Genomic DNA, 18,846 nt, shown 5'->3' with positions numbered 1-18,846 from the left:
GGTTTCTTCCCCCAAAGTCATTAACACCATTCAATCAGGCCAGAGATTTGCTCAATTGTTACTCCTTCCCCTTCTCCCTACCTCTAATAAGGCTCTTAACAACGCCCGAGGCAGCCAGGGATTCGGCTCATCCGATGTCTACTGGTCGGAGATGCTTTCAGCACAGAAGCCTCTCATGACCTTATGGTTAGATGGGAGACAGTTTTCTGGATTGGTAGACACTGGTGCTGATGTAACTATCATCAAAGGAGAAGATTGGCCTCGGGCGTGGCCATTAAAAGACACCCTCACCCATCTCAGAGGTATAGGTCAGAGTCAAAATCCTAAACAAAGTGCCAAAGAGCTGACCTGGAGAGACCAAGATGGTAATCAGGGCACCATTCAACCTTATATCATCCCAGGGTTACCCATTAATCTATGGGGGAGAGACCTATTATCACAAATGGGGATGATTATTTCTAGCCCTAATGAAATTGTCACTATGCAGATGTTTAAAAATGGGTACGTTCCAGGAAAAGGGCTAGGTAAAAACTCTACAGGCATTATACACCCCATTGAGCCAGTCCTTCAGCCTCCCCGAGCAGGGTTAGGCCATTTTCCATAGGGGTCATTGACACTCCTGCGGTCCATACTGAAAAGATCACCTGGCTCTCAGATGATCCGGTATGGGTCGATCAATGGCCCCTTTCCAAAGGTAAGTTATTAGCGGCTCAGCAGCTGGTGCAGGAACAGCTTCATGCTGGCCATATCATCCCCAGTAATTCCCCATGGAATACTCCCATCTTTGTCATTAAAAAAAGATCAGGAAAATGGAGACTCTTACAAGATCTTAGAGCAGTCAATAAGACCATGGTACTTATGGGAGCTTTACAACCCGGTCTTCCCTCACCGGTAGCCATCCCCCTTGGATACTATAAGGTTATTATTGATTTAAAAGACTGTTTTTTCACCATTCCCTTACACCCTGCTGATCAAAAACGCTTTGCATTTAGCCTTCCGGCGACCAATTTCTGTGCCCCAATGCAGTGCTTTCAATGGCTAGTGCTGCCCCAAGGCATGGCCAATAGTCCCACCCTATGCCAGTCATTTGTGGCCGCAGCCCTCCAATCCACCCGAGACAATTGGCTTCAAATGTACATTGTCCATTATATGGATGATGTCCTAGTGGCGGGACAGCTAGGAAGTGACGTTTTAGCCTGTTATGCTGACCTCCGGCAGGCCCTTGAATCTCGTGGCCTCCAGATTGCCCCTGATAAGGTTCAGCTAAAAGACCCCTACACTTACCTTGGATTTCAGATGAAGGGACATAACATTTCCTCTCAAAAGCTTACCTTACGGCTGGACAATCTTAAAACCTTAAATGACTTCCAAAAATTGCTCGGAGATATAAATTGGCTCATGCCATATTTAAAACTTACTAAACATGACCTAAAACCTCTCTATGATACCCTACAAGGTGATAGCCACCCCACTTCACCTCGGGAGCTCACTGCCGAGGGGCGCAAAGCCATTAGCACGGTAGAACAAGCCATCCAAAATCAAACAATTACCTTTATAGATTATACTCTCCTTTACAGTATGTTATCTGCAAAACCTCTCTCTCTCCCACTGCTGTTTTCTGGCAAACCGCTCCCCTTATGTGGGTTCATCTCCCGGTTTCCCCTAAACGGGTCTTCTATCCCTATTATGTTGCAGTTGCAGACCTGGTTATCTTAGGCAGAGACCATGGAAAAATGTATTTTGGAAAAGAACCTGATATCATTATCCAACCCTACCCTAAAGATCAAATCGATTGGCTTGTGCAGACTACCGATTCCTGGCCAATTGCTCTCGCTTCTTATTCAGGGTTAATAGACAATCACTATCCTCCAAACAAACTTATTGACTTTGCCAATAGACATGAATTCATTTTCCCAAAAGTCACTTCCTGTTCTCCTCTACCAGAAGCCCTATTAGTTTTTACAGATGGTTCTTCCACCGGGATAGCTGCCTATGTGTGGGACAATAACATTGTCCAATTCCAAACCAGCCGTTCTTCAGCCCAAATAACCAAGCTACATGCAGTTATAGCGGTCTTTTCTGCATTCCCTGAACAAGCCTTTAATCTCTTTACTGACAGTGCTTACATTGCTCAATCTGTTCCCCTATTAGAGACATGTGGATTGATAAAACACGCTTCTCAAACTGGTAGTCTTTTTATTCAACTACAAGATCTAATCGGAACAAGATCCAAGCCTTTTTTTATTGGGCACCTTCGTGCCCGCTCTAACCTACCTGGCCCACTTACAGAAGGCAACCGGTTAGCAGATCTGGCCACAAGACCTCAGGCTTTTGCCTACTCACTAAGTATTGATGCCTCCATTCAGATTGACCAGGCACAAAAGGCACACCATTTACATCACCTTAATGCTCGCACGCTTTGCCTTATGTATAAACTTACTAGGGAACAAGCTAGACAAATTGTTAAAACCTGCCCTGCGTGCACTCTTCATCTTCCCACACCTCATCTGGGAGTTAATCCTCGTGGCTTGATTCCAAATGCCCTATGGCAAATGGACATCACACATTACCCTGAATTTGGAAATCTTAAATATATACATGTCAACATTGATACATATAGTGGATTTATATTTGCCACCCTACAGTCCGGGGAAGCTACTAAACATGTAATTGCCCACCTTCTAGTTGCCTTCTCAGTACTTGGATGTCCACAGCAAATTAAGACAGACAATGGTCCAGGCTATGCCAGTTCTGGCTTCTCAAAGTTTTGCAAGCAATTAGAAATAACACACATAACGGGAATCCCATATAATCCACAGGGACAAGGCATTATAGAAAGAGCCAACCTCACACTCAAAATTACATTAGATAAAATAAAAAGAGGGGAATGGTACCCTATCAAGGGGTCACCTAGAAACCTGATATCACATGCACTATTTATTCTCAACTTCTTAAATTTGGATGCCAAAGGTTTATCTGCAGCCAACCGTTTCTGGCAACCAGAGACACAAAAACAATTTGCCTCTGTGATGTGGAGAGACCCCCTGGACCACTCATGGCATGGGCCTGATCCCGTACTCATCTGGGGCCGAGGGTCAGTGTGTGTTTACTCCAAGGAAATGAAGTCAGCCAGGTGGCTTCCAGAACGCTTAGTAAAACAAGTTGATAAGCGTGTTGATGATGCCGATGATCCAACATTGTCCAATTTCAACCAGTTAACAATGGCGTCTACAATTACAATCTAATAATCATAAAGAGAATAGTATAATTCAATTTGGCTAGTTATATTTGGGTGCACCCTAATTTATACACTGTATCATATGTTTGTCTATTGTCTGTTGTTTGTGTTCGTACAGTTGAGCTCAATGTTTCCCTTCCTCTTCAAAGGATATTCGCCTATTGTTAAATTGACTTATAGATAATATTATTAAACTAAAGACATGCTTTTCTTCCCAGGTTGTTAATTGATCAAAGTACCACTGAAATTTATTTTATGAAAGTGACATGCATTGTCACCCACATGCAACAATCAAATTGCAATTCACAGTTACAAAATAAAAAGATATATATCCTTAATTGTTTGTCAAAACGATTATAGATGGGAACTCCCTTTGATGAATATAGAAGTGGCCACCCAGAAAATGATTATTCTGGTCTTAATTCATTAAAGGGACCCCCTAGTAAATTTTATATTATATAATCTTATGGGAGACATATCACAATGAATATTATCTAAATATGTTATAAATTGATTGTATTGGTTGTCCTTGATATTTAAGCACTGAATATGTTGTTACAAAATGTTTACATTGGTTAAGTTCTGAATATGTTATTGTAATATGTCCACATTGGTTATCTTCAAAAGCTTAATCAGGTTAGCCTAACTCTCTTATCTACAGCCCAGCCTTGTTTACATCGCAGGACGAAATTTTGCTTACAGGTTAAGAAGATGACATCCCTGATTCCGTTGCATGGTCTGTTGCTGTTCCTGGCATCGACAACAAAAAGTGGATTTCAACCAGTTAACAAAGAACAATTGCTCATTGCCCTGTATGGTAACCCCTGTGACTGTGCTGGGGGTTCTGGCAGGGCTGCACCCACAAGTTACACTCGTAGTACTGATTGCGGTGACAAGATTGCCTACTTAGTTTATGAGGCTGCATTAGTGGGAGGATATAACCAAAAATGGAAATGTGTCACTAAGCCTAAAATCATACCAACTGTCAATGGCAAACCAGGGCCATGCCCTGCCAGTTGTGTCATGGCCTCAGACATGCATTCTACCTGTTACACTGAAGCCCAACAATGTACATATTCCGATGGAAAAATATATTTAATTGCTGTTCTACAAAGAACTTACAGGGGCTCCGTCGGAGGTGACTGGGATTTTCCCAGCCCCACTGGATATTCTAAATTTGGCCAAGCCTCTTGCAATGGCGGTCTCGGCAAAGATGTCTGCTGGCCGCCACAGGCCCCAATCCATATATCTGATGGTGGTGGGCCTTCAGATCAGCTCAGGGAAGAGCGAGTGCAAAAACAACTTGAGACTATCATCCAAGAGATGTATCCCTCCCTAAATTATCATCCACTGGTCCTTCCCAAACCTCGAGGCCCAGACCCTGACGCCCAAACCCTGAGTGTCCTAGAGGCCACTTATCATTTGATCAATACATCCAACCCAGCCTTTGCTGCGGATTGTTGGCTATGCTTGACTCTTGGCACACCCCTGCCCCTCGCCTTGCCAGTTGTCGACCAAACTAACTGTGCCAACAGTTCTAGTTATAATTGCAGTTTTTCTCTGCCCTTCAGGGTCCAGCCAGTACAGTTCAATGCCTCAGTTTGCTATCTAAATACGGGCCACAACAATAGTTTCGATATACGTGTTGGAGTCCAAAATTTCTCTCTCTGCTCGGTAGTGCTTAATGGCCCTGCCGCCATTTGCCCTGCCCTGGGTCACGTGCTCGTCTGTGGAGGGAGCTTGGCATTCACCTCCCTCCCCACTAATTGGACTGGGCTGTGCGTGGTGGTGACTGTCCTCCCGGACATCTCCCTTATTCCTGGAGATGAGCCAGTGCCCTTGCCCAGCTATGACTATATCGCTGGGCGACATAAAAGGGCCGTCTCACTGGTCCCCTTGCTCGTGGGGCTAGGGGTGTCTGGCGCCCTTGCCACTGGCTCTGCTGGTGTCGGAGTGGCGTTACATTCCTATGCCAAATTATCCAACCAATTGATTAATGATGTTCAAGCTCTCTCCAACACTCTTACAGATATACAAGATCAGATTGATTCTCTGGCTGAGGTGGTCCTTCAAAATAGAAGGGGTCTGGACCTCCTCACGGAGGAACAAGGAGGGATTTGCATAGCCCTAAATGAATATTGTTGTTTCTATGCCAATAAATCTGGGATCGTCAGGGGAAAAATTCACGAACTTCAGGAAGATTTAAACAGACGACGACAAGAATTCACTCAAAATCCCCTCTGGACTGGCCTCAATGGTTTCCTCCCTTATCTCCTCCCTTTGCTGGGACCCTTATTGGGTCTACTCTTGCTCATTTCTTTAGGGCCCATACTTTATAACAAAATCATGGCCTTTCTTAGAGCCCAGATAGAGGCAATAAAAACAGCGCCCATACAGGTCTACTATAATAGATTGGCAATGGCTGACCAGGACAAATGTCGGACCATCGATTAGGTCCTTGCCGTGGCGGAGTGTTCTCGCCCCACCTGGTGAGTGGGCTGGCAAGCCAATGACGGGTAACTGAGCAAGCGTGCCATGCAATGAGAGAGCCCTCGTGTGCCGCCTAAGACAGGTGCCAGAGCCTTGATTCTCTGGTTAACCGATAACGGGTAAGGTGCACGGTGCAGACACGTATGTTGCTCTGACCCAAGACAGGCTCAGCCCCCACAGGCTTGGCTCTCCTGATGCCTTTCTTATAATTATAATTTTAAAGGGAGGACCTGTGGGGGGCCTTGCCCCCCCGCTAGAACTCTTGAGTGCCTTTTACGGACATATCCGGGCCTGCTGCAAATCTACCCGGCAACAAGGAAGTAGCCCCAGTACCCTCCTCTTGCTCCTCCCCTCTAGCCCTACGGTATATATGTTGTAGCAGCTTCTGCAATAAACGAGACTTGATCAGAAACCTGTCTTGTCTCCATCTCTCGTGTCCCCTGTCCTTTGTCATTCTCACCCCCCCCTAGGGTCTCCGTTGCCTTACCCGCGGGCCGGGACATAAAGCATCTGCACAACAAAGAGTTTAATTAATAAAGGTAAAAGTTAACCTACAGATGTTAGAAAATATCTAAAACTATTTGATAAGGAATTAAAATACACAATATATAAGGAACTTACATAACTCAATAGAAAAACTAACTTTAACAAAAGCAAAGGACTTGAATAGACAATTCTCAAATAATACATATAAATGGCTAACAGGTATATAAAAATATCTCAATATTACTAAGCATTAGAGAAAACCAAATCAAAACCACAATAGTTATCACTTCACACCTTTTAAAATGAACATTATTTTTAAAAACAAACACAAAAAATAAGTGTTGTACATTAAATTGTACAATGTGAGTATTATAGTCAATAATAGTGTATTGTAGTCAAGACTTTTGCTAACTGTGTAGGTTATAGTTGCACTTGCCACAGAGGGAAAATGGGTAACTATTTGACAAGATGAATGTGTCCATTTGTTTCACTATAGTAACTATATATATAATATATATATGGACACCATATTATCTAAACATACATAATGATATCTATTTTATAAAGAAAGCAAGTGTTAATGGAAACTGAAACCCTTCTGCGCTGTTGCTGAGACTGTAAAATGGTGCAGCTACTATGGAAAACAGTACAGATTTCCTTACAAAATTAAAAGCAGAACTTCCATAGGATTCACCAAGCCCACTTCTGGGTACTTCCCCAAAAGGACTGAAAATAGTATCTAGAAGAGATATTTGCATGCCTACAGTCATTGTAGTACTTTTTACAATGCCAAGAGGTAGAAACAATCTAGGTGTTCATCAATAGATGAATAAACAAAAATGTGGCCTGTGCACATAATAGAATATTATGCAGTTTTAATAAAGAACAAAATGCTATCATGTGCTATAGCATGGATGAACCCTGAAGATTTGACTTCATGCTAAGTCAAATAAGTCAATGTGGTGTTGATTAGATGAAGCCATACATGTGAAAAATACATAGAGCTAGACGCATAAGTGCTTACACAAGGGGGAACTGTGAATAAGATCAAGTATCCTCCTTTTTTATACCATGTTATACTGTTTTATGTAATATGACATCTGCAGGAGGCTAGATGAAGTGTGAACAGGATTTCTCTATATATTTATTGGAACTTCCTACAATTTTTTATTTCAAAAACCACAGAGACAGTTTTTGTATTGAAGTATTTGTGTCTGTTTATTCAGAATCTGATTATTTTCCACTTTCTTCACTATTATCACCTAGCCCAACCATTCTCTCACCTGGATTATCATAAAGCCCTCCTAATTTATTTCCCTTCTTCTCTTAACCTCTTCACATCAAACTCCTACAGCTTTCTCATCACAAAGAATAAAATCTAAAACTTTCATTTTGTCATATGTCTCATTAAGTCACATAGGACTATGTGACTTGGCCTCCAAATACACCTTTTAACTTTTTTTCCTCCATTAAGTTTATTGGTACATTTCAGGTATAAAATACAGTTACCTTCAACATTGGGATCTTGTACCTTTACATGATGTATCTTGGTTCTTAGTTTTTTCCCCTTCCCCTGCCCTCCCTTCACATCCTCAACCCTTCCTTATTTGCAGCCACTTTGTTTCCATTTTTTTCATTTTATCATATTTTTTCTTTTCCCTTCTTTCCTTTCCCCTACCCCTCCCACTTCCCCTGCTCCTTTAGACCTTTTCTTCCTATTACACAATATCAATTATATATTCTTTAAATTACAATATCAAGATCTAGGAGACATTACACACATTTTACAGAATTTAAAAGGATATAGAAAGCATATTGAAAAAATCTGTTTTGAAATACATTTAACAACTTCTAAGAAGTACCTTGGAAGACAAATTAATGAAGCTAACTCTGGAGGAAAGATAAAATTTGAATAGCACCTATTAAAGAAAGCATATTCCTAGCTTGAAAACCTACCTGTATGACAACAACAGGCTCATATACATTTTAACTGATAAATTATATCAAACATTTAAAGCAGAAAAAAGAAGGAACACTTCTCTCTACATTTTAGGAAATCAACATTGTGCTAATCCTAAAACTGGATAAAGATAGTAGAAGAAAAAAGTATGAACATAGATAGAAATTTGTTTAACAAAACAAACTGTTAGAAGTCAAATCTGGCAGTATGTAGAAAGTGGTTTTATTATAGGGATGGCAGTGTTGGTTCAGCATTGGAAGATCCACCCCCAAAAGTCATCATTTCAACAGAGGAAAGGAAAAAGCCATATGATCCTGTCACTAGTTGGAGAAAAAGTATTGGACTAAATTCTACAGCTGTTCATGGTAAAAGCTATCAGGAGACTAGAAGTAGAACAGAACCTTCTCAACAAATTAAAGACATGTACTCCATGCTTCCAACAAAAACGCCTTATAGGAATGGAGAAGGTACAAAGCTTTCTCCATAAGGTGGGGAACAAGGGCATATATACCTACTCTTCATCTGTCCATTGAACTTTAAAACATAGGCCTAAACCAAAATAGTCTGGCAATAAAATGACACAATTAGTACAGAATTGGGAAGGTAGAAGCAAAATCTTTATATGTAGATGAAATGATCATCTACAGAGAAAATACTAAGAAATCTGTATAGGAGCCCCTAGAACTTGTATTTGAATTTAGCAGGATTAGAAAACACAAGGTATATATAAAAATTCAGGTCTGTGTATACTTGCTATAAATGAAGAATTGGATATTAAAATTTAAAAGTTATATAGGAGTACAAAGGACCTAGAAAATTAAAAAGAAAAAGAAAAAAAACAGTGTTGGAAGATGTTTAGAACCTATTTTTAAGACTTCTAAAGCTACAGTAATCAAGGCAGTGTTGGTGTAAGGAAAGACATATAGATCATTTGAATAAAACAGAGAATCTAGAAATAGAACCACACATATATGGTCCACTGAGTTTTGAAAGATTATTTAACACTAGCATTTTATAGAATATAAACTCAATTCAAGAGCCGAGGAAGAGATAAGTGTTTTCAGCAAATGGCACTAGAACACCTGGTATCCGTATATAAAAAATTAACCTCAACCCTTTATTTCCATACATAAAAATAACTTGAAAGAATCTATGAACCTAAATATGAAAGACTAAAAGTATAAAACTTTAAGAAGCAATTATAAGGGAAAATGTTTATGAATTCAGGGTAGGCAAGAGCTACCTAGGATACAAAAGACATGACGTATAAAAGAAAAAAATTGATAAATGAGATTCTATCAAAATTTAGAACTTTAAATGACATCATTAAAATGAACAGTAGCCCTTAAACAGACCATATTTACATGCATATAACCTATGACCAGAATATATAAAGAACTTTTACAGCACATTAATAGACACCCCAATTAAAAAGTAGACACAAGAAGATGATAAATAGCCAGTACATCACAAGGAAAGAAAAGTGTGCAACACTAGAATCAGAAAAATACTAATCAGTACAATAACAAGATTGAATTATACACTCATTAGGGAGATGAAGTTAAAAGTTTTAAAAGCCTTGTCATGACTTTTTCTTTTTGTTGGATTCTCCCCCTTTGCATTTTAATTTGTCACACCCAATGAATTCATTCTGCTGGGCTTCCTGCAGGTGTGATCATCATTGTCTTTTCCTAGGATATTGTCTACAATTTTTTGGAGTGCCAGTTTGGTATACATGAAGGTCCTAAGGTGTTCTTTATCATGAAAGTATCTTATTTCTCCATCAATTTTGAAAGATAGTTCTACAGGGTACATCAATCTGGGTTGGAGGCTGTTTTTCTTTTGGGCTTGAAATACATCACTCCAAGCTCTTCTTGCCTTAAGGGTTCATACTAGAAGTCTGCTGTGATTCTATGGGCTTTCTTTTGTATGTGATTTGTTTCTGTTCTCTCACTGCTTGTAGAACTTTGTTCTTCTGTTGGATTTCTGGAATCCTAACAACTATATGCCTATGTGTAGACTTTTTTTTTAAATCAAGGCTAGTTGGAGTCCTATAGGCCTCACTTATCTGTAAGTCAGGTTCTTTTCCCCTGTTTGGGAAGTTTCCTGCCATCACTTCTGTGAATAGTTTTTTTATGTCATCTGCACTCTCACCTATTTCTTCATTGACTCCAATCAGTCTTATGTTATTCTTCTTTGCATTGTCTGGCAGTTGCTGGATTGATTTCTCATGGTCCCTTACAATTTTGAAGCAATTTTTCTTTTCCTAGTCACTAATTGCAACCTTATCTTCTATATCTGAAACTCTGTCCTCACATCGGTTCATTCTGCTGCATAGACTTTCAGTGGAGTTTTTAATCTCCTGGAAATCTGTTTGTATCTGTTTTATGGATTCCATTTGTTTCCTATGTTGGGATTTCATCATGTTCCTCAGCTCCTCTATTTTTTTATCTGTGTCCACTCTAGATTTATTAATCATGTCTTGCACTATGGGCACAATCTCTGCTGTTATCTGAGAAATTATTTCTGATGTCATTTTTTCCAGATCATCTTTTGTTGCCAGTTCAGGGAGTCCAGATGATTGAGTATCAGATTGTTCCATCTTGTTTCCCTTTGGGATTACTGTACATGATCCAGAAGTCTGTTTTTGAGGCTTGTTTACTTGTCTTCTCATTTCCACGGTGGCGGAGGTGCTGCTGGTGCCCACAGGGCTACCTCCTCTGCCCTGGGAGTGGTGAAATGGTGGCCTGGGAGCCTCCTCCTGGGTGCAGGGTTTGGCTCACCTCCTCTGCCCTAGAATGGCAGAAAGGCAGCCAGGGAGCCTCCTCCTGGGCACTGGGATTGGCTCACCTCCTCTGCCCTGGGCATGGTGGAAAGGTGGCCCAGGAGCCTCCTCCTGGGTGCTGGGATTGGCTCATCTCCTCTGCCCTGGTAGTGGTGGAATGGCAGCCTATACCTTTTATCTTGTTTTCTATGCCTCCTTTATGCTTCATTCTAGATACATTCTTGCTATTCCTTGAACATGCCAATCAAGTTCCTGCCTCAGAGCCTTTGCATATTCTATTCTGTGCCAAGAGTTTTCTTCCACTAAATAGTTACATGTCTTGCTCCCTTATTTCATTCAGATATCTGCTCAATCTCACCTCATCAGAGATACCTTTCTCTGAATACTGTATGTAAAATTGTATCAAATATTGCTCCTTATCCCTTTGTCTTGATTTATTAGCCTAACAATCTTATCACTGACATTATATATTATTTATTTATGCCTTGTGTCATCTTCCAGAATGCAAACTCTAATTACAGGAACTTGCTTTTGTCTAGCACTATATCCCTGATGCCTAAAACAGGGCTGGATATTGTATAGACAATGAATAAATATTGAATTAATGCATAGATTAAGGGGTAGAATACTATTTTGGTTTACACTCTACGTTTTCTATTAGCCAAAATATCATATTCACATCACTGTTCCCTTAAGCCTAAAAACACAGTATATCATACACTCCAATTGTTTTCCTGCTCTTCAGAATCACACTTTGTTTTAATATATCATTTAGATTTTTATTTTTAAAAAAATCAGATATTATCTATGAACTTCTAATATTTTCTGCCTCAATATACCAGTGTTGGAGAAGGGTATGGCTTTTCACCTATCTTTACTTTGCTTAGACAAAAATCAAACATTGAGTATTCTATGAGGATTGCTTTCAATTGCATTAACATTTTATCAGATACTCTAAATGTTCTGGATGCTATAATCTAGGAAAAACTTAAAACCCAAGATTCAAATTCTAATCACAGCTTTTGCATGCTTTGATGTATGATCTTGAACAAGTCTTATTTTAAAAAGTTTTCTGCTCCTGGGTAGGAAGAACCAATATAGTGAAAATGGCCATACTTCCAAAACTACTATATAAATTTAAGGCAATGCCAATTGAAATTCCAACAATATATTTCGCAGAACTAGAGAAAACAATCCAAAAATTCATATGGAACCAGAAGAGACCTAGAATAGCAAAAGCAATTCTAGGCAGCAGAGACATGGCAGGAATATCACAATACCCAACATGAAACTATACTACAAAGCTACTGTGATAAAAAAAAGCATGGTACTGGCAAAAGAACAGACCTGAGGATCAGTGGAATAGATTAGAAGATGAGGAAACAACTCCAGACATATTCAGCCACCTCATCTTTGACAAAGGAGCCAACCACCATCATTGGAGGGAATATAGCCTATTTAATAAATGATGTTGGAAAAACTGGATTTCACCCAGCCAAAGATTAAAACTAGACCCATACCTATCACCATGCACTAAACTAAGATTGAAGTGGATTAAAGATCTAAATATTAAAACAGAAACACTAAACTTGCTGGAAGATAAGTTAGGTAGAACTCTTGAAGACATTGGCATAGGAAAAGACTTTGTGAACAAAACCTCAGTAGCTTGGAAACTAGCACAAAGAATCAACAACTGGGATCTCATCTTATTAAAAAGCTTCTGCACTGCAAGAGAAACCACCAACAGAGCTAAGAGACAACCTACAATCTCGGGAAAAAATTTTAGGAGATGTACCTCAGACAAAGGACTATTATCTAGAATATATAAAGAACTGAAAAAAATCAGACCCTCCAAATTCAAAGACCCAATTCAAAAATGGGCTTCTGAAATGTACAGACATTTCTCAGAGAAAGAAGTAAAAGCAGCAAATAAATACATGAAAAAATGTTCAGCATCACTGGTTATTCGAGAGATGCAGATGAAAACACTGAGATTCCACCTCACCCCAGAAAGAATGGCTGCTATCAAGAAATCAACCAATAACAAATGGTGGCAGGGGTGTGGGGAGAAAGGAACCCTTCTCCATTGCTGGTGGGAGTGCAGACTGGTGCAACCACTGTGGAAATCAATATGGAGATACCTCAAAGAACTAGGACTAGGGGTCACATTTGACCTAGGTATTCCCCTGCTGGTTATCCTCCCCAAAGAATTAAAAGAATCATATCACAGCGATATATGTGCACCCATGTTTATAGCAGCACAGTCTGTAATAGCTAAAACTTGGAAACAGCCCAAGTGCACATCAACTGAAAACTTCATGAAGATGTGGTTTTTTAATAAAATGGCGTACTACTCAGCCATAAAGAATGAGAAACTAGCCCAGAACCCAGAAGGAAGCTCCCTCGCCCCTATCCCAAGCTCCTAGGGCAGAGAAGGTGAGCTGGTCCCAGAACCTGGAAGGAAGCTCCCCCGCTGGCATCCCAAGCTCCTAGGGCAGAGAAGGTGAGCCAGTCCCAGAACCCGGAAGGAGGCTCCCCCACTGCCATCCCAAGCTCCTAGGGCAGAGAAGCTAAGCCACGCGGGCACCAGAAGTTCCCACCCCAAGGAAATGAGAAGACACATAACAAGCCTCAAAAACAGACTTCTGGATCACCTACAGCAACCCCAAAGGGAAACGAGATGGAGGAATCTGATACTCAACCACCTGGACTCTCTGAACTGGCAACAAAACTGGCTCTTGAATTGAGTTTATATTCTATAAAATGCTAGTGTTAAATAATCTTTCAAAACTCAGTGGACCATATATGTGTGGTTCTATTTCTAGGTTCTCTGTTTTATTCCAATGATCTATATGTCTTTCCTTACACCAACACTGCCTTGATTACTGTAGCTTTAGAAGTCTTAAAATTGGGTGCTAAACGTCTTCCAACACTGTTTTTGTTTTTGTTTTTGTTTTAACTTTTCTAGGTCCTTTGTACTCCTACATAACTTTTAAATTTCAATATCCAATTCTTCATTTATAGCAAGTATACACAGACCTGAATTTTTATATATAACTTGTGTTTTCTAATCCTGTTAAATTCAAATACAGGTTCTAGGGGCGCCTATACAGATTTCTTAGTATTTTCTCTGTAGATGCTCATTTCATCTACATATAAAGATTTTGCTTCTACCTTCCCAATCCTATCGTAATTGTGTCATTTTATTGCCAGACTATTTTGGTGGGCCTAGGTTTCAAAGTTTAATGGACAGATAAAGTGTAAGCATATCTGCCCTTGTTCCCCAAGGGAACAAGCATTGTATCTTCTCCAGTCATATAAGTCATTCTCGCTGAAAGTATGGAGTACATGTCTTTAATCTCTTGAGAAGGTTCTGTTCTACTTCTAATCTCCTGATAGCTTTTACCATGAACAGCTGTAGAATTTAGTCCAATACTTTTTCTCCAACTAGTGACAGGATCATATGGCTTTCTCCTTTCCTCTGTTAAAATGATGACTTTTGGGGGTGGATCTTCCAATGCTGAACCAACACTGCCATCCCTGTAACAAAACCACTTCCTACATCCTGCCAGATCTGACTTGTAATAGTTTGTTTTGTTAAACAAATTTCTATCTATGTTCATACTTTTTTCTTCTATTATCTTTATCCAGTTTTAAGATTAGCACAATGTTGAGTTCCTAAAATGAGGGGAGAAGTGTTCCTTCTTTTTTCTGCTTTGTTTGATACAATTTATCAGTTAAAATGTATATGAGCCTGTTGTTGTCATATAGGTAGGTTTTCAAGCTAGGGATATACTTTCTTTTTTTTTTTTGTATTAAATTCTTTTATTGGTACATTGTAGGTATACAACACAATTACACTTCTCATTGGGAATTGTACCTTTATATAATGCATCTTGATTCCTGTTTTTTCCCCATTCCTAGCCCTCCCTTCACGCCCTCCACCCTTTCCTATTTACAAAGACTTTATTTCCATTTTTTCCATTTCTCATCATTTTTCCCTTTCCCTTCTTTCCTTTCCCCTGCCCCTCCCACTACGCCTACCCCTTTGGACCTTTTCTTCCTATTTTGCATTATCAATTATTCATTCTAATAATTGGTACATTTTAGGTATACAATATAATGACATTCATCATTGGAAATTTGCACCTTTACATAGTCTCTCTTGGTTCTTATTTTTCACCCTTGCCCACTCTTCCCTTCAACCCCTCCAGTCCTCCCTATTTACAAAGATTTTGTTCCTATTTTTCCATTTTCTCATATTAATCCCATTCCCTTCTATCCTTTCCCCTAGCCCTCCCACTTCCTTCCCCTTTACCCCTTTTCTTCCTATTTCACATTACCTATTATACATTTAGTACTTATTTACACTTCCAGTTTCTCACATCAGAGAAACTATTCGGTATTTACACATGTGTGTCCTATTTATTTCACTTAAGAGTATTACCTCAACGTGCATCCACTTAGCTATAAATGTCTCTAATTTCTCATTTTCTTTATCCAGTCTCCAGTTGATGGGCATTTGGGCTGTTTCCAAGTTTTAGCTATTACAAACTGCGCTGCTGTGAACATTTGTGCACATATATGACTGTGGTATGATTCTTTTAATTCTTTGGGGAAGATCCCCAGCAGTGGAATAGCAGGGTCAAAATGGGACTTCCAGTCCTAGTTCTTTGAGGTATCTCCATACTGATTTTCACAGTGCTTGCACCAGTCTACACTCCCACCAGCAGTGGAGCAGGGTTCCTCTTTCCCCACAGCCCCGCCACCATTTGTTATTGGTTGATTTCATGATAGCAGCCATTCTTTCTGGAGTGAATTGGAATCTCAGCATTGTTTTCATTTGCATCTCTCGAATGATCAGTGATGTTGAACATTTTTTCATGTATACTTTCTTTAATAGGTGCTATTCAAATTTTATATTTCCTCCAGAGTTAGCTTCATTAATTTGTCTTCCAAGGTACTTCTTAGAAGTTGTTAAATTTATTTCAAAACAGATTTTTTCAATATGCTTTCTATATCCTTTTAAATTCTGTAAAATGTGTGGTAATGTCTCCTAGATCTTGATATTGTAATTTAAAAAATATATAATTGATATTGTGTAATAGGAAGAAAAGGTCTAAGGGGCAGGAGAAGAGGGAGGGGTAGGGGAAGGGAAAGAAGGGAAAAGAAAAAATATGGGAAAAGGAAAAAAATGGAAACAAAGTCTTTGCAAATAGGGAAGGGTGGAGGGGTGAAGGGAGGGGAGGGGAAGGGGAAAAAAATAAGAACCAAGATACTCATGTAAAGGTACAAGATCTCAATGATGAATATAACTGTAGTTTATACCAAAAATGTACCAATAAACTTAATGCGAAAAAAAAGAATGAGAAACTAGAGTCATTTGTAGCTAAATGGATGCATATCGAGGCCATACTCTTAAGTGAAATAAATAGTACACGCATGTGTTAATACTGAATAGTTTCTGTAGTGTGAGAAACCAAAAGTGTAAATAAGGATTAAAATGATTAAAATGAATAATTGATAGTTTGAAACAGGAAAAGGTCCAAAGGCATAGGTGTGGTGGGAGGGGTAGGGGAAAGGAAAGAAGGGAAAGCAAAAATTATGAACAAAGAAAAAAATTGAAATGAGGTCTATGTAAACAGGGAAGGGTGGATGGGGTGAAGGGCGCACAGGTAATGGGGAAAAAATAAGAACCAAGATACATCATGTACAGGTACAAGCACCCAATGGTAAATGTAAACATACTGTATATCTAAAATATACCAATGAAGGAACTTAAGAATAAGAAAAATGTTTTTTCTCTATTCCTCAGTTTCCTTTTCCTTGAAATGAGGCTAAATGGCATCATCTCTGGGTCTCATTGTCTCTGAATGAAAATAAGCATATGACAAAGGTAATCTAATTCTTCTTTGTTAGACATTTTATACATGTGTCTTTAAATAATGCATTTTATGCTCCACAAATGATACTCCATGGTAGACACTATTTGAGATGTTGCTCAGCCCACATCCTTCTCTGGGAATTGGGAGTTACGATTCAGAAATGCTGAGTATCTTCTGATTACCTACATTTAGAATACATAAACTTGGGAACTCTTAGGTAAACCATACTGAGGGAGTGAGAAAATGAGGTGGAAATGCTGAAAGAAATAAACCAGACACCCTATGTGGATCCAGGGTTGGAGATAAAGAAAAGAAGAAAAGGAATAAAATTTTCTTAGTTATTTACCAGCTTTTCATCCTAGTTCAGGTCCCTCATGTGCCTAAGGTATATTTTCTCCCCTCAGGTTCCATGAGCACCTCTTGCAGCCTTAACATAAATACATAAATTATTATTGTTGTTTTTAAGCTAATTTGAAGTACTTCTTTATTATTTGCTACCAAAATAGTTTTTTAAGACAGTTTCATCCAGGCTGATCTCTCCAGAGTACCTGGGACCACAGGTATGTGCCACCACACCCAGTTTACCAAAACTCTTGAATCAAGGCATATACAGCTGGGTCAGTGATCAACAAATTTTCACAACTTAAAGATCTGATATATTTTTCCAAGTATCTTTGCTATACCTTCATTATGTACTTGTACTAATCCTTAATTTATCAGAAAATTCATTAGCAAGATTTATCCCTTGGCCTTTAGATAGCCAAATTTCTGGAATTACCTAGATTAGAAATAGTCAAATCCCAATATAAGTATAAATTTATCTCCCAAAATCTAATGATTTTAAATATTTTCTGAATTTCTACTTATTTCTGTTAATACAGATTATTATTCCTACTCTGGACTCAATGTTTATCTATAAGAAAAGTACTGTTTGTTTTCCTCTCATCCATAAATATACACAAAGCAAAACTTTATCACACATGTCACTGGAATGTCAAAAGAGGATGAGTTTGAGGAAATGTTAATTGGTTAAAAAATTTCAAAGAGCTAAATTTTATTCTAATTAATCCAATAAACTGTGCTACTGCTTCCTTTGCTGTTACACCTAAAATCCAATATCTGTAAGTAAAGAGCAATAAGTTACATAGTAGTAACAAATTTATCATTACTGTAGAAGGCATGAAACAAAGAACTAGTTTTTCTCCTCTGGAAAGAACATCAATAGTAAACAACAAGCCTCTAGCAACCCTCTCATTAGGTATAGTTTATAGTTAATCAGAGTGGAAATTCCAGTGTCTTGTCACGAGTTTCATCTCAGAACTTCAGAAATGCAGGGTGCTAGAGCTTATTGCATCAAAACACAAACAGAACAAATCAACATGAACAGCAACATGCATGCATTCATTATATGTTTATTCATTCAGAACTGGGGAAGAAAATCCTGAAATTTTATTACTTTGAATGTTGTGACAGGATCATCAACTTATAAAGACTACTAGGTGTAAATTGTACTGAACATTTTACCTTCTAACTCCGATGAAACAATAAGAAGAATTTGTAAGTTCATTGAATTTACATCCAAATAATATTGCCACCGTACTTTTTAAAACATCTGAAAGCAGTTTACCATAACTATTGCTCAATTTTGCTTGTGTTACAGATTTATCATCCCTTAAAATCCAAATCCCTGAAAATCCCAAATCCAAAACTTTTTGAGCAATATGTCAGTGCTCAAATAGCTTCAGTTTTCTTATTATTTTGAATTTTGGATTTTTGGATTAGGGATAATCAACTGGTAGATCTATGCAAATATTCCAAAACCTAAAAACTCCAAAATCTGAAACACTTCTGTTCCCAAAAGTGTTATTTCAGATAAGTATATTCAATTTGTATTAACTTGTAGTCTCTTTTACAGTCAATACATTTAATATCCTAATAAAGTACTTAGATATTTTTAAAAACATAAAACCTAAATTTCCCTACCTTCATCTCTCTTAGCACT

General features: G+C 38.7%; 1 long non-coding RNA gene across 3 annotated transcripts in view; it reads right to left on the bottom strand.

Annotated features, from left to right (window-relative positions):
* LOC110347170 (uncharacterized) overlaps positions 1–18,846 on the bottom strand; it is a 183,096-nt gene that overhangs the window by 159,730 nt on the left and 4,520 nt on the right. The window contains exon 3 of one of the 3 annotated variants that reach the window (XR_015450118.1): positions 17,191–17,271. The exons of the other annotated variants lie outside the window; for them this stretch is intronic. This is a non-coding gene — a long non-coding RNA (uncharacterized LOC110347170). The remainder of the gene's footprint in view (positions 1–17,190; positions 17,272–18,846) is intronic. 3 annotated transcript variants of the gene reach the window in all.

The sequence above is a fragment of the Heterocephalus glaber genome, unplaced genomic scaffold, assembly GCF_053883595.1.
Source record: "Heterocephalus glaber isolate CG9 unplaced genomic scaffold, H.glaber_assembly_v1.0 deba00000936, whole genome shotgun sequence".
In the NCBI taxonomy this organism is placed as follows: Eukaryota; Metazoa; Chordata; class Mammalia; order Rodentia; family Bathyergidae; genus Heterocephalus; species Heterocephalus glaber.
This window is presented reverse-complemented; position numbering and strand designations above follow the sequence as displayed.